This window comes from Bombus impatiens, unplaced genomic scaffold (genome assembly GCF_000188095.3).
Source record: "Bombus impatiens unplaced genomic scaffold, BIMP_2.2 scf_0418, whole genome shotgun sequence".
Taxonomy (NCBI): Eukaryota; Metazoa; Arthropoda; class Insecta; order Hymenoptera; family Apidae; genus Bombus; species Bombus impatiens.
The window spans coordinates 1,488,202-1,503,403 of NT_176837.1; the positions used below are offsets into that span (position 1 = coordinate 1,488,202).

Here is a 15,202-nt window from a genome sequence, read left to right on the forward strand (position 1 = left end):
CCCGCCGTGCATTTTCAACACGGCACGGCTGTTTTCGTCGCTTTTGTCCATATAACATCGATTGCTATTTTGTAATCGCGAGTCAGGGGAACGAAAAACTGAACGTTGCTTGTTTGATGGTTGGCCAATTTTGGATTGTTTGCGGTGAGCAATTTGCCTGAAGTTACATGATATGTGTTTCGATACGAATCATTGCGGTGGAATTGGTTACACGGCACGTATAGGGTGGTCTCTCTCTCTCTCTCTCTCTCTCTCTCTCTCTCTTCGTGCGCCAAGAGATTTAAATCGGAACTTGATTTATTTTGCTTCGAAATTGTATATTTCGAGTATGTGACTAAACGTAGAACTATCATAGCTTCGTGACTGTGCTTACTGATTATAGTGAATATTAGTGTTCTATGTAAGTTTGATCTTTGAAAATTCATTCTTTTTGTCATCTCTATTCTGCACTCTTTTATTAATATATTTTGTGGTGTTTGATATTCTCGAAATAATTGTCAATACAATTTTCAGAATATAGACAACGATATTCCTTCTCAGTCGTTTCAAATTTAACTCATTGTTTTCATTAAAGGAATAAATGAAAGAGAATCAAAATTTTAAAAGAATGAAGTACCATTAAGGATTTAAATTTATAGTTATTTTTCTGATATTAGATAATATAATGTAATTTTGCGCCACGAAACTTATGAAGTGTATATCACAATGTCTTAATTTAAATTGCAATGCATCTTTCTAATTCCGTGCTCTTACTATGCATTGTTATTTCCTTAAACAGACAACATGGCTCGCTCATTTTTATTATTTGCCGGCGTTACATAAAACTCTGGAACTTTAATGCGGAAGAATTCCCTTTGTTTTGGCGAAATATGTTGCCCGATAAGAGCGATAGAGGATGGACGGCGTAATTGCATTCTGAAAAGTTTTTGCGGAATGTAAGCAGAAGGAACGTAGCTATGAGATGCGAAAGAAAGTGCGGCGGGAGTACAAGTGAACCGAGGATAATCGGGAAACCGTGAAAAAGATGGTTGCACGGGGGATAAAATTTTATAACTGGTCCGTGAAATTTCATAAACTGCTTTAAATGTACGCATTTGAAAACTCGCGTAGAATTAATGCCTCTGAGAGTGCTTTTCGGAAAAGAAGTTAAACTGTTTTCAATGTTTTGAATAGAAAGTTTAATGAAAGTTTACACTAGTTAAATAATGTAAATTTTTTAATGGAAACTGTTTTTCAGTATAATTTAGTTCACAGGAGCTATTATCACTGGTAAAATTTTTGAACCTAACATTTAAAGTTCTGTTCAAGTTACGTGCCTACTAGATATTTCAATGTTATCGATGAAACTTTAATATCTGTAGGATGTTAAAGGTTTAAGATGCAAATATCTATAGATGTTAAAGAAAAGGTAAAGAGAAGGATAAGCAGTTTGTTAAATGATTTATTTTATAAAGTAAAGTTTGGAAAGAGAAAGTTACAAGCTAATATCCAAAGATGTTTGAAGCTTTAAACTTTTTTAAGAATTGAATATCATGTAACTTTAAACTTTATTCAGAGAAATGAACTTGAAAGTAAACTCTTAGTAATTTACACTCTTTAATTAACTCACATAATTAACAATCCCTAATTAAACCTATATTTTAAAATAAATAGAAACACTCCATTTATACAAATTAAAAAGAATGCATGTTCTTTACGTCCATATCTTCACCATACGAAACTAAACGAATTCCTTCATAAAATCTTTCGCCAATATCTCCGACTCTCCCAAACCATGGGATTGAATTCATCCAGCATAAAACCCAGAAGCGACATCATTGGGAACACGTATGGCCGCGCCTGATACTGCACGATTCATAATCGAAATTACATTACTGGTAGGAGCGAGAGGTGGAAGAGGCTTCTCTATTCCCCGCAGCGTCATCATCTTGGATTCTGATTAATAATTACGTTAAAGCCACCGAGTCCTCGAGCCAGTGTCGTACCTTCCGACAGATTATGATAATGTAGTCCGTTTTGAACTACGGAGGAAAATTTTCCGCGAGGAATGCCGGTCCGCGCATAAATATGGAAGAGGCTGATTGAAGGGAGGCGAGGGAAACGACCAGATCCCCGCGCGCAAGCTCCGTGTTGACTCAAAGGAACGATGAAAAGGAGCAAAAGATGGGAAAGCGAAAGAGAGCAGAGCCGCGATAAAGCAACCCCTCCTGGCTTTCCTTTTTCTCCCTTTCCATCCTCGTTCCCCTGGCTGAGAACTGAAAAAACCGAGCGAAGGATTGAAGCTGGTCCGATTGGGACCAGGTGTGGCTTGATTGTCACGTAATATGCGCGGCTTAAGTTTATTCAAGGAGAAGATTCGTCGCTTTAACGCGCCGGTCGAATTTCTTTTAATAAAACCGCTCACGTGACGCGGCTCGTAATCTCGCGAATCAGATCCTATTGTAGGCTGACTCTGAATCAACAATTTCAGCTGATTCCCGTGGATTCTATTTCGCTGGGAATGACGTGACTCGCCAGCTCTCTCCGCGCGCCACGATGGAAGAAATGGTGTAGCATTTTTAGCGGGTACCTCGAAGCGGATAAATTAATTCAATAGTTATGTCGAACTTGGTTTAAACTGGGAAAAAATGTAAAAACAGTAGTAATTAATTAGGTGACATTGCTAATCAATAGAAAGGTAAATAAGGGTGATAAGAGTGGTAATTTCTGATAGTAATATGATTACATTTTATAATCGATTCGAAGTGAATACTATCCTCGACGCTATATGAGAATTTGTATTATTATATTAATGAACAGGCAATCAACAGCATTCAATTTAGTGCACAAATATAACTCTTTAGTGGCGTGATAATTGAAATTATCTACTTGCAATTAAAGAACAGTTTATGTATACATTAGCAGTATCACATTCAGGACATTACGATTATCGCGTTCGACTGCATTTTTGGCCATTTAAGCAATGAAATTTCTACGATTTAATTTACCTTTATTCGCCTAATAATCGAATCTGCGTTCAAATAAACAAACAAATAATTTCTTTCTTTTTATCGAAGAATCAGGGATGACAAACTAGCATTCCGAGAACTGAGAGCATAGGGAAATGGTTTTCCGCTAATCAGATCGCAAGGACAAAGCTTATGATACATTGCGCCGCAGATTGCGGAGAATATTATTAAATGGGCCACGTTCCTGAGCACGAAGGTCTTCCCTCGAGCTCTTTAGCTGTAGGATTAAGTAAAACGCTGGACGTTCCTATTCCGGCGCAACAGGTGAGACGCTATGTCATTTTTTAACGGACATTACTAAGCATGTGTTGCGAGGCCATTCATCGAAAATTTATGTGACCTGTTCGCCAGGAACAGGCAAAAAAACCCGACCACCTCTTCTCGATGCAAATAACGCGACATTATTCACCTTTTAATATTATATTAACCATCTTGTGGCTCGGTTGAAGCGCATAAATAAATCATCAACGTGATACCAACTAGAGAAGAGAACGCCAGCGGATGAAGAATTTTGGTTCCCCGTTGGTGAAAGCTTTGCCTTCGGCACCAACCTCCGATAAGGTAAATCTCTTCCCAATACTCGCACGAGTTGGAACAAAACACGAGTCAGCAGCAGACTAAGACGAACGTTTCTGGGATAATCTATTAATGGCGGAGTCGTCCAGGTGCGTTTAAAATGCAGGGAGCTTAGCGTACCTGTGCAAGGATTGCAGCTGGCCTCTAGCCAGCTTGCTAAGTGGTCCACGTTTTCCATCGGTACGTCGGCCTCCTTGCATTTTCCGTCTTCGATGCTTTCCCTTTCCAACCTTTCTCTTGCATTCATACGCATCCGCACGTTCCGTCCCGATGTACTTTTCGCATCGACGAGTGCCTCTATGTTTCCCCTGTTTTAATCGATCAACGATCCACACCTCTCAGGAAGGAAAATTAACTTGGAAAGATCGTAACTTAAGTCCCCGGCCATCCTCTCGATTTGCATGTCGCTGGTTCGTTGTGGAGTTTTACATTCGTTCCTAGGTTTGGATGGAAGGTAGCGTTCTTCGTTAGTAGGAAAAGAATTATCACGGAATACGCTGGCGGTGTGCCGATTAGCAAGTTGACGAAGGTGATCTTGGTACTGTTCGTGACTGAGAAGTTGTTTAATGGAAAGAATGTAGATTTGATGGGTTTATAGCGTAGTAGGACTATCTTTTGTGACATTTTTTTTTTTTTTTTTTTGTTATTGACCAAAATTGTTACATTTATATTAAAATAGTATTCTTACTGAGCAACGTGTTTCAATCGCGAATAGTGACTACTTCAAGTTATTTAAAGTTTTGATATTTATAGATTTATTTAATATTCGAATATATATAAAATAACATTTTAATATTAAATCATATTTATAGATTTATAGAAAATCGTTTTAGAATTGAATGGTATCGTACCAATGGATTCGTGGTAGATAATTAAAAATACTTGAATCCTTCTTGTGACATCATAGCTAATTACTACGAGACAATTGTGAAATGCATATAAATTTTGAGAATGTTGCGATATAGAAGAAAATCTGATATATTTTGGTCGATACTTGAATATTGAAAATAAACGAATAGCGCGTAATACACAAGGATATCCAGTATACGTAGTAGATGTTCCACCGTAGGCGTAGTGTTTCTTGCGAAACTTCTTTCACAAGCGATAAATTAGCTTTAATTAGCTTAGATTAAGCGTAGGGTAAGAATAGTTTAAGTAATTGTAAAATAAATTTAACGTCGGGGAAAAGAAATACGTTGAAAAAGTTTTAGAGGGAGATTCTCGAGAAGCATCTTAAAAGCTTAATAGCTTTCACCGATTAAAACTTTAATTCGTAGTAATCAATGGTAAAATGTGGAAGCCCCTGAAAATTTTCAAATATGTACTCACAAGAAAATTAAATCGCGGTAATCTTTATTAGTTGCGACGTGTTGCACGCAATTAACTCTCAAAGAATAGGCTCGGCCTGGCACAGCGAGGCTTTTCGTACCACATCTCCTGGTTATGAGCTTTACCACGTACCATTTTATATAAAAAAGAAAGAATTTAGATTCCCCAATATGAATCCCCAATAATATGAATAGAACTTGGGGTCAAGAAAATTGACCCTCGAGTTAGATGTGGATAATAAATTTAATAGTAGAGACAAAAAAAAAAAGAGAGAAAGAAACAAAAGGAAATGTCGTAATAAAGTTCACAATCGCAAGTCGCCAAATAATCGAACAGAAGCACAAGCTATAGAACTATTGAGTTCAATTAAAGATTGGAAAGTGTTCCGCGAAATGTACACGTTTCATTAAATCAACCAGGGTTACAAAAAGAATTGTAAAGAAATATTCACGACCGTCAATGGCACTCATAAATCGTAACACACTTATGTTATCACGGGGAACAGTAATTAATACTTATACCGTAGGAATCACAGACAGTAAATTATACAAGAAAATAGAAGTAAATCGGTATGCGAAATCTCTTGACCTCTAACACGCGGAGCAGAACGGTATACGCGCGCTCATGTCACGGGGGTGAGACCGCCGGCCGCAGGTCACGCTAACTCAGGTACCGTAGCTTAACGCGTGGGCGGAGTACAACGCTGTGGATGACACAGACACAACTTACTTACTCACGCACCGCAAAGCCAAGAAGAAGTCAAGGAAGCCAAATAATAAACGATTCACTCCACTACACCCACGATTCCGCGCTCCCGTTCCGCCCAGGGAGCAATCACCCCACAGAACAACGCAATATGCGACCCTTGCTGAGGACGGATCGATCACCTTCGCATAATCCACCCTTTGCGTTCGCAAAGATAAAAATTCACTCTAATTACAAAGAGAATGTCGCCGGAAAAACGAAAGAGGATGGCCATCGTGAATCGTTTTAATTTGTGTCAAAGTAGTCAGACACGTTCTTTTCAAGATGGTTGCTCTTCCTTCTTTCCTCGATGTGTTAATATTAAGATGGTTTCTGATTCGAATGAAAATAACAAAGGAAATTGGATGAATTCTGAAATTTGAATTGATTTGGCAAAGAAAAATTGTTGTCCTTTCTAACTTAATTGACATTGTCTTTACATTTCGAGGGTGTCTAATAAAATACTGCTTACTATTGGGAAAAAGATCGAATCTCTATCTTGTTCCAGTTGAATAGTCTAATTTTATTGCACAACTACGATATTCGCATCTTAATAAATAATTCAATTTTAGAGATAAATTTCTGTAGATACCTCAAAGGAAACGGTTTTTTTAGATGTGCCGCGCTTCTATGAAACCAACGGTACATACATACGAGTCTTACACATAGGCGCTGCGTAAATCTCAAACTAATTGGACGTGGGTTACGCGTCGGAGGGTTAGAACAGATAGAATTAGGAATTGTGGAAACGGCGACGTGTAGAGTGAGACGATACTCGGCACGCTAATTAACATCGTACGCGGGTACACGCGTTAGCATATTTCCTCGTTAGAAACTGTCTATCGTGTCTTTGTTATTGTTTCAACCGTTTCCAGCCCCCCTGGATGCGTTCAAAGGTATTACGGTTTCTCTCCCTCTCTTATTATTATCAGGCGGAGGATGCGTCCTTTCGCTAATTATACTCAAAATCGATTAAACTTAACTTCGTAGGAATTCGCGAAGGAGGTAACGATGAATTTAATCACGTTTCATGTGCACTCCAGGTGTAAAATGTAATCACGCCGCGAGCGTGCAGCCAAAGTCATCAGGAGTTTACACTCCAACGGTTTGTTAGCTATAGTTAGACGCGGCGCCACGATAATCGCGACGCTTAGTTTAGAAGTCACAGGAACATTGTCAAACTACGAGCATCGCGATCTACCTCATGCCGAATGCAGATCGCGAATCATTGATTCTGCAATTAAAATCTTCCGTACGTAACGACGAACCGGAAACACGTGGCAGAAAATGGATCGTATCTCCGTAAAAGTTTCGTGTATGTATATATCTGCTATTTATATATATATTTGTGTACAATGGATATTTTTTAACCTCCATCTGGATTTGAAATATTATATACACAGGATAAAAATCTATTTCGAAATATTCTCTGTCGTACTCTTCTGCTATTTTAAATAAGACATCTACCTTCGCCTTTTAAATGTAAATAATGTCCTGATGTATTGATGTTTTTCACTGACTTATTTTTTAATTTGTACTTCGAATAAATCAATATTGCGTTTAGGTTAAAGGGAGAGTAATATTTTTTATTTTCGTTCAATTAAGCGATTGTTGCTTATCAACGATACTCCTGATGAAAAACAGGATTCTTAAACACGTTGAATACATCTCAGGTATCGAAGCGATTCGATTTCGTTACCTATTGGTGTTTCGTGACACGAAAATCACATGCCGTGACAATGGCTAGGAAAGAAATTTTTAACGAGATTGAACTTAACGGACCGAAGCTAAAAGCTCCTGAAAGTTATACGGATCATAGGATTTTGGTTCACAGACATACATGATAACAGCTTCGATAAATTCTACCAGTAGTTTCTTTTTTAATTCTGTTGTACTGAGTTCGTATTGAGTCAATACAAAATGTTAACTTGTTTCTGATACTCATCGATATTAATATTTTCTTTCAAATTACACATCGAAAGCGGTTGAAGACGTTCTTTAAATTTCTTGGGCGGATGTAATTAATAATTTGAAAGACGAAAGTAAGTATATTACATAATAGCAAAGAAAGTACTCCTTAACAATGAAATTAGTTAATAAAATTCTCTCGTCACTATTAACGACGCAATTATCTTTTCCCTGCTTTGCATAGAAATGTAGAATAATCTGACTACCGCAAATGCATAGTTCGCTGTATTAAATCGCACGTAGACTATTTCTCTTTATGCACATTACACTCTCATATTTCAACTCTCCAGTGCATGCTCGATTACTGATTTAGCAGTGCATGAATAACTTTCGAATGGAATAGCATTTTCGAGTAGCGTCTCGGATACTGGTCTGCGTATCAATTGGGAGTTCCACGCAGCGAGCATCGATGCGTACATGTTGCACGCTCGCGGACTTTACACGTGAGCGATTACACGTGATTATGTCGACGAGATTTTGTTCGCGCGGAACGTTGGCTACGAGAAAACGACGAGAAAAATCATTGTCCAGACGACGGGATAGGGGAAAGCAGAATAAAACGGAGCTGTAAAATGAAAGTTGATAAAAGAGACTGGAAGATAGATCGTTCTCTTTCTTCGGCTGTGAACAATGAAGTGTATGCGATGATTGAACTTGTAGTTAAGAAAATAACGTGTTGAAAAAAATTGTATTGACGATGTATGTATGATCGACTGACTGACTGACTGACACAGTAATAGTATTAAATTAACAGATATTTTTTCAATAGTAATTTTAATCAAATACCCATTAAAACTTTTGTTATATACTTCCTTACGTTTTTAACTGTAGTAAAAAATTTTTCTTTTCCCTTTAGCGATGTAATTAAAAATCTTTTGAAATCGAATGTGTGAAATATTTTAACGAAGCAAGAGTATACACATATGTGTACGCAAGGTGGAATTATTTATTTAGCAAAATTTTAATCCCTATTACGTGGAATGAAAAAATATATTTCACGAGAAGGACACTTTATTTAGAGGCAACTAAAAGTTTTAGTCTTTATTAAGAAACGTGACTGGTATTATCATATCACTATGTTTCTACTTACTGGCTGTTGGCATACAGACCTATTTCACTTTCGTGTCTGACTGCTGTTACTAATAGCGACCAGTGCAATATTATTATATCCGCTGATTGCTTTGTTTCAAGCTATTTATCTTATTTAAAGTATCAATATTATTGTGAATATTTAAAGTTGTCAACAGTGTCGTAAGTAAAAGACCCTCTACACGTTCGATATATATTGTCAGTAGAATGTTGAGAATCTTAAATATTTACAACAATATCGACAACAATATTGATCGCCTAGTTACAATACAAAATTGATAGTGGAAGTAAGAATTTACACGATAATATGTTCATTGATGTCAAGCAAGAGGGAAAAACAACTGTACGTCTCGCAATGTAACAACATTGCTATAGTCCATAGCTTAGACAGAGAAATCTGCTTAGTAAGCGTTGCGACTCGGCCGATATTATGTAGCAATGTCGGATGCTATCTCTGAAATCGATTTCTCAAATCCGTATGATCGGCTCTGTCTGCTATTGCCCAAAGGAGATTTGACCACGACTCGAATTAGATTCCTAAATAATTAAATGATCGTAGGCGATCGTGCGAATCATCATCTTGTTGAAGGCCTGCTTGTCCACGACCTGCTTTCTGTTTAACGCGACGTTGACCACGTGATGGTTACAATTATCGTCAAAGATACCATTACCGCGAGACATTTCGCGCGTGGTGAATTTCTAGCTAGTGTAATGTGAAGTGGCACGGGTCCACGTTACATTAGACTTGTCACGTAAATGGGCTCACCATAACGTAGACATTAGAGACGCGGTCGCCTCTAAATTTCGATGTGACGCGCTGCTATCGGCCCCTAAATTTCGTCACAGTGAATGGAAATTGTAACTCAAATCCGATGCCTGTAAATTGGTTCCACCAAAATAGCTTTGTTTGCCAAGAAATTCGGTATCTGTATAAAAGCGATTTATTCCGATTTTTACGTTCAAGTCTTTTTATTTTTAGTTGTTCAACTCATTTCTGCTATCATCACGATTATATTACACGTATTTGTCTGTGTGATTTTTTAGCAAAGAAAAGAAAAATTTTGTTAAAGTAAAAATATGCTTCATATCGTTTCATATTGATCGTTAAAGAGGTAATTTTAATATTATCATTTGCGCTGGCTAATTTCTATATTATCATGAATGGACACTTGCGCATAATAAATTGATCTGTGTTCATAATTAGTTGGAAAATTAAGAACCGTAACTTTGAAATTTGTCAATACTCGCTCAATTTTGTTAACATCCACCACATGTTTTTCGTGCCTCGGTTGATATTATCAACATCGGTGATATGACATAAAACCTTGACATGGCGCACCAGTAGTTTCGAGTTATAACCCTTAGGTCCAATTCCCAACAATGTTTCGTATAGCACTCCACAGATCATTCGCAACACGGTGGCAAAATGGTACAACTACGTTTACCTATGGACTTAACGGAATGCCTTAATCCCAACAATCACGTGACTTAAAACTTACAAATATTTATACAATAATTTTTCATACCCTATCTCTCTAGGATTAGATATTAAAAACAAATCTTTTCCTATTCGTGCAAAGATAAATGAACATAACAAGTTCCTACCAGAAATAATCGTGCTCAAAGTTCTTTAAAAACGTCAGATTACCTGCAGCGATCCTAGAGGAGCGTGCAACGCGATACATTCCCCAGAAGCGGTGGTGAGATTTTGCCTGGAATATGTATCGTGTTACATGGCAGATTGAATGCGCACGCGAGACAGGACACACGAGGCGTATTCTTGCTCCTGTTAAACGAGCGAGTCGAATAATTTCTCTGGTAACGTGAATTTCGAGATCACATAAAGGAGCAAGCAGCAGCCAGAGCGTTGGTCACGCTGTGAAATGACGTCTGCGAGCATGGAACAGCAACGATGGAAATTATAGGAAGTTCCTTTTAATTACCTGCGATAGGGGGACTGCGAGATATCGAAGAAAAGGTAGAACGAAGAGGTTCAATTTAATTAGCCGATTCTGTCGATCGATTCCATTCGGTCTAACAATCCGGTCGTTACCGGCGGCAACGACAAGGAGGCCGATCGTTAACGCGATTCCGAACTCCACAACGATATTACTCGCTCGAATCCGACGCGATTGAATCGAATTCAGTCTCGGTTGGTTGTCTTCCGCCCGGGCAGAGTTAGTTTCCACGGACTTTAAAGGTTCTTTCACACGGTTCGTTGACCTTGCCTGCTTCGAATCAACCGTTCACCCAGTCAAGAGTTCGCCTTGCAGGCAAAGTCTTCTGAAGCTCTCTCCCTGTTTCGTCTTGCGCGGCGAAAGACGTTTCATAGACACGGCGGCACGCCGTATCGTTCCAATTTCTCTAACGAACCTTTGATCGAGTACTGTCCTTTCATTATTCTGGTCGTCTTAATAGAATTTCTTTGAAAACTACTAATTGCCCTATTGCCGTTGACGTGTGCACACGTCTCTCTAAATACTTCTATAAATCGTGAAGAGAGAAGAGCAGCATCAGCAGCAACAGATGTTGCTACCGCTTTACCATTAATGCGTCGTTCCAGACTCCAGACTTGTTTTCAAAGCGGCGAGTTTTGATCGCGTTGCGTGGTCTATTCGCGAGATCGCGTGCTTCGTTCCATTTCATTTCTGCTGAAATACATAGTTTTTGGGTAATAAGACCAGAGGTATATAACAATTTCATTTTCGTTCTGGTCGAAATTCGTTCCAGTGATATTAAACACTTTTTTAAGTATAGATCTGGTTTAGTTTTTAAGTTTTTATCGTAAAATATGTAGCAGAGTCTTTTATGAAATTAGAAGGAAATGAAGCAAAAAAATAGCGTAAGACGGAAATGGTCCTGAAATGGAAAACCAGTGGTGTGCAACGTGCAACTGGCAAGCGAGAAAGAAGGGCACAATCAACCGGCGACTTGGTCAATTAGGCTCCCGGAAGAGAAATCAGCTTGGCTAACACGGTTAGGTCGCTTTTACGGGATTGAAAACAGCTCGACAAAATGGTCACGCGACCACGTGTACAAATCTAATTTCCGAGATTTATTAGAGTTGCGAGAACTCGATGAAAAGGAGGGAAGAGACGATAGATTTTTCAGATAGAATATTATGAGATCGTTAAAAAATAATTACGAGCACAGGTGTTCCATTTTTTTTTGTCTAAAATTACGTAAGAATAAAATTCGACGAAGTTATTTTTAACCATCTTAATTTTCCAGCTGGGAAAGTAGAATAATTATCGCGGACGTATAATAACATAACCGGATAACGAGAGAATAGTCGAGAAACGGAGAAAGGTTTAAAGAAGGATATGCATATAATCGTCCGTGTGTGTTCAGTTCTGTTCGTGGTTTTTGTAAACCGCCCTGTATTCTTTAGCCACTGTGCTTTTCATATTCCCTCTGTCAAGCAAATTCTAACAACTTAAACAGATAAATGAAAAAAGATGTAAGCAGAGGAATAGCTTGCTTTGATTCAAAGAAGGTAATTAAAATAAGTGCGCTTTAATCCCTTCTCTTGCTTATCAGTCTTCGTTTTTTCCCTTTCGTCCTTTTCGCTCTCTACTGGTAATCCATTTACATCAAACCGATTCGGAAGGAAAATATGACAAAAAAAAGTGTACGCAGAAATATGTTCTAACAGATGTCGTTAGATGTAATTGCGATGAAATACGATCCAAGAGTTTGAGAACCTCATACCGGAAGCACGGATTACGATAAGATGGATACGATATTTGTCGTAACGAAGTGTATAAATTGATTAATACGATATACATAACTCGGATCAATATGATATTCGTGTGTCTTCTTGCGAGCGTATTGTCACCGTAAACCATCATCAACACACTTATGCGCTCCCGTGTGCGCTTCTAAGTGCCACGAAAGGAAGACACCCGACAAAGCGGAAATAATGCCTCAGACGTTGTCTATCCAGCCTTCCTTCGTGCTCTCGCACGAACTACAATAATTGGTTGGATTATCGGGTAGGATATGGTTATGGGAAGTGCGAAGCCCCAGGCCTCGTCGGGGTAATCTCCACTCTGATTGCGTTTGACGCGTCATTGAGCGGAATGATGAAGGCGCGCGTGAATCTCGGCTATATCGCGTCACAACAGCTCGTTCTTCTACTCATTATTCCACGAGCATTGTAATTTTTGACGCCCCTAAGCGCCGAAAAGCCGATCGATTCTCCGCGTTTTTCATATCGCTCGTTTTTTTCGCTTATCGCGCTGGAAATCACTGCAATTTTCAACCCCCTTCACTATCGTAGACTGAATTAATTTCCAACCGTAACATTGAATTCAGTTCTTTTTTTTCATTTTCGAACGGTATGCCACTTTTTTTATGGTGATTACTTTTTTTGTATAAATTTGTAAACATTTCGAATATAAAAGACTTAAGTTTATTTGTATTTATTTTACGATGGTTCTCGTTTTTCGACAATAATTTATCATGTAAACATACTTGGATATAATTTAAGGCATTTAACAAGCAAACATTTTTAATTGATATTAATTTGAAAGCCATGCTTAACAGAATGAGGATATATAAATTGGCTCGAAATTAAGTGCTCGGAGCACGCACGTTATTAGTTCGCATAAATCTCGAAATTGCTGATAATGAGTAAGTGGCGGCACGTTATAGACTTACTTTAAGTTCCACGCACGAACATTATACTATAGTTTGTAATAAATTACCAGTTTGATTCTAAGCACTTGATAGTTATTTATCGCGTCTTGAAATCTGTCTGCTTTCTTTCTCGCGTTGAATGTCATCAACCCTCTAGCTTTTTCAAAACCATTGACGCGTATGATCGAAAAACTCTTCCGTTTTATTAATTAAAAAAAACTTACGCATAAAAGTCACATAATGATATGACTTATCGTACTTCAATACGATTTTCGCTTTTACTAGATCATTTCTGAAACCATTTCAAAGATATCCAACGAATCTTACATTTAACAAAATGTTTGGCATAACGTTCGTAAATACAATTCAACCTAAAAGTACTACAGAGTAATATTATAGAACAATATTCTATAGAACAGTATAAATGAATCTTTCAAAAGGTAACCCGATGAATTCACTTTGATTAATTTCTTAATTTTATTACATAAGTGGTTTATTATTGTCACGAAACCTTTGACTTACTTTCATGAGTTTGTTCATTGCAAGGTGACGTAAGTATTGGAAAATTTTTAAGTAAGTTTAGAAAACACTGTTCGCAACGTTGTCACTTTGCTGTATTTTTTAACTTATGAAACTGATCAATATGGCTTCTGAACGGCACAAATATAAAAATTAAATATCATTTATTACAAAGAAGTTACTTGCAAGAACTTAAGAAGCTACTCCTTTTAAAATTTCTTTCCCATTGACTCGTCTGGACTTTGTCATTTCATTTCCCTCCTCTTTAGCCAATAAGTTGAAAAGTTTCACGATATTAATCGTCCGCATGAACAAACGGGAACATTTCCAGATAAATCAGTTCGACAGATATTCCATACCATTTAAGCTGCAGCTGTCTGGTCGAGTATATTCTCTTTTGTTACACTTACCACGTTTGATCAACGTTTCCTAGACGAATGTCATGCGACGAAAAGAAAGAAAGTAAAAGAGTAACAGTTTGGAGGACGAGTTTCCCAAAACTCGTGTCTCTGAGAAACTACGGAAACAGACTTGCTCTGGAACCGATCGAAAAAGTTCACGGTCCTCCACGGAGTTTTATCCTGGATGTTCCCCTTGTCCTGTCTCTCGGTCACTTTTCTTTCGTTCGGTTGTTTTTTGTCTGGCTAAGGCAGGCGCCTTACACGGCCGAACTTAATTAAATCGGCTACGATTTATTTCAGAATTTCAGCCGAGACGGCGTTAACTTACGATCTATTTAATGCTCCATTTCGTTCGTTTTCGTCCTGAATTCGATCGCGCCGATTAGCACGCAGTCGCGTCGATGAGGCGCGTATCCGGAGGGACTAGCTTCGTTTCTCTACCCTGAAGAAACTTCCCTTTTCTCTTCACCGACGTGGAAAGAAGTGAATTTAATTTCGCGTAATGTATTCTTCTCTGGCGTTGCATGTTAGAGAAAGAAGCTGGTTCATCGCGTCGTAGCCTTATAGTATTCGTGTTTTTCCTCTTAAAGGTATTACGATACTTTTGGAACGACAAGACAAGAGATTGAAAGCTCTAAGAGTAACAAAAGCTAGGACAAGTCGTTGAAAGGGAACAGAGATTCCTCTGATTCCTCTGCCAGTGCTGTTAATATTGTTTCGTGAAACAGTTTTCGCGTTGCTATTTATAGGGTGAATACGTTAGCAGCCGGCGTCGATCGGCGTGCTTTGACCCGAAGCATTAAGCGTGCGCAACGCTACGTCGCGTGATAGAAGGCAACCTCGATTAATTACCTATTTATCTTGAGGATTATCGGTGTACGGTGAAATGTATGGCGTACAAGAATATTAGCGTAGCGTGAGTTTCGG

The 15,202-nt window shown here is 38.3% G+C and overlaps 1 protein-coding gene across 1 annotated transcript in view; it reads left to right on the forward strand.

Annotated features, from left to right (window-relative positions):
* The window catches only part of LOC100747772 (semaphorin-2A), a 564,473-nt gene that overhangs the window by 72,202 nt on the left and 477,069 nt on the right, over positions 1-15,202 (forward strand). The window lies entirely within an intron of this gene.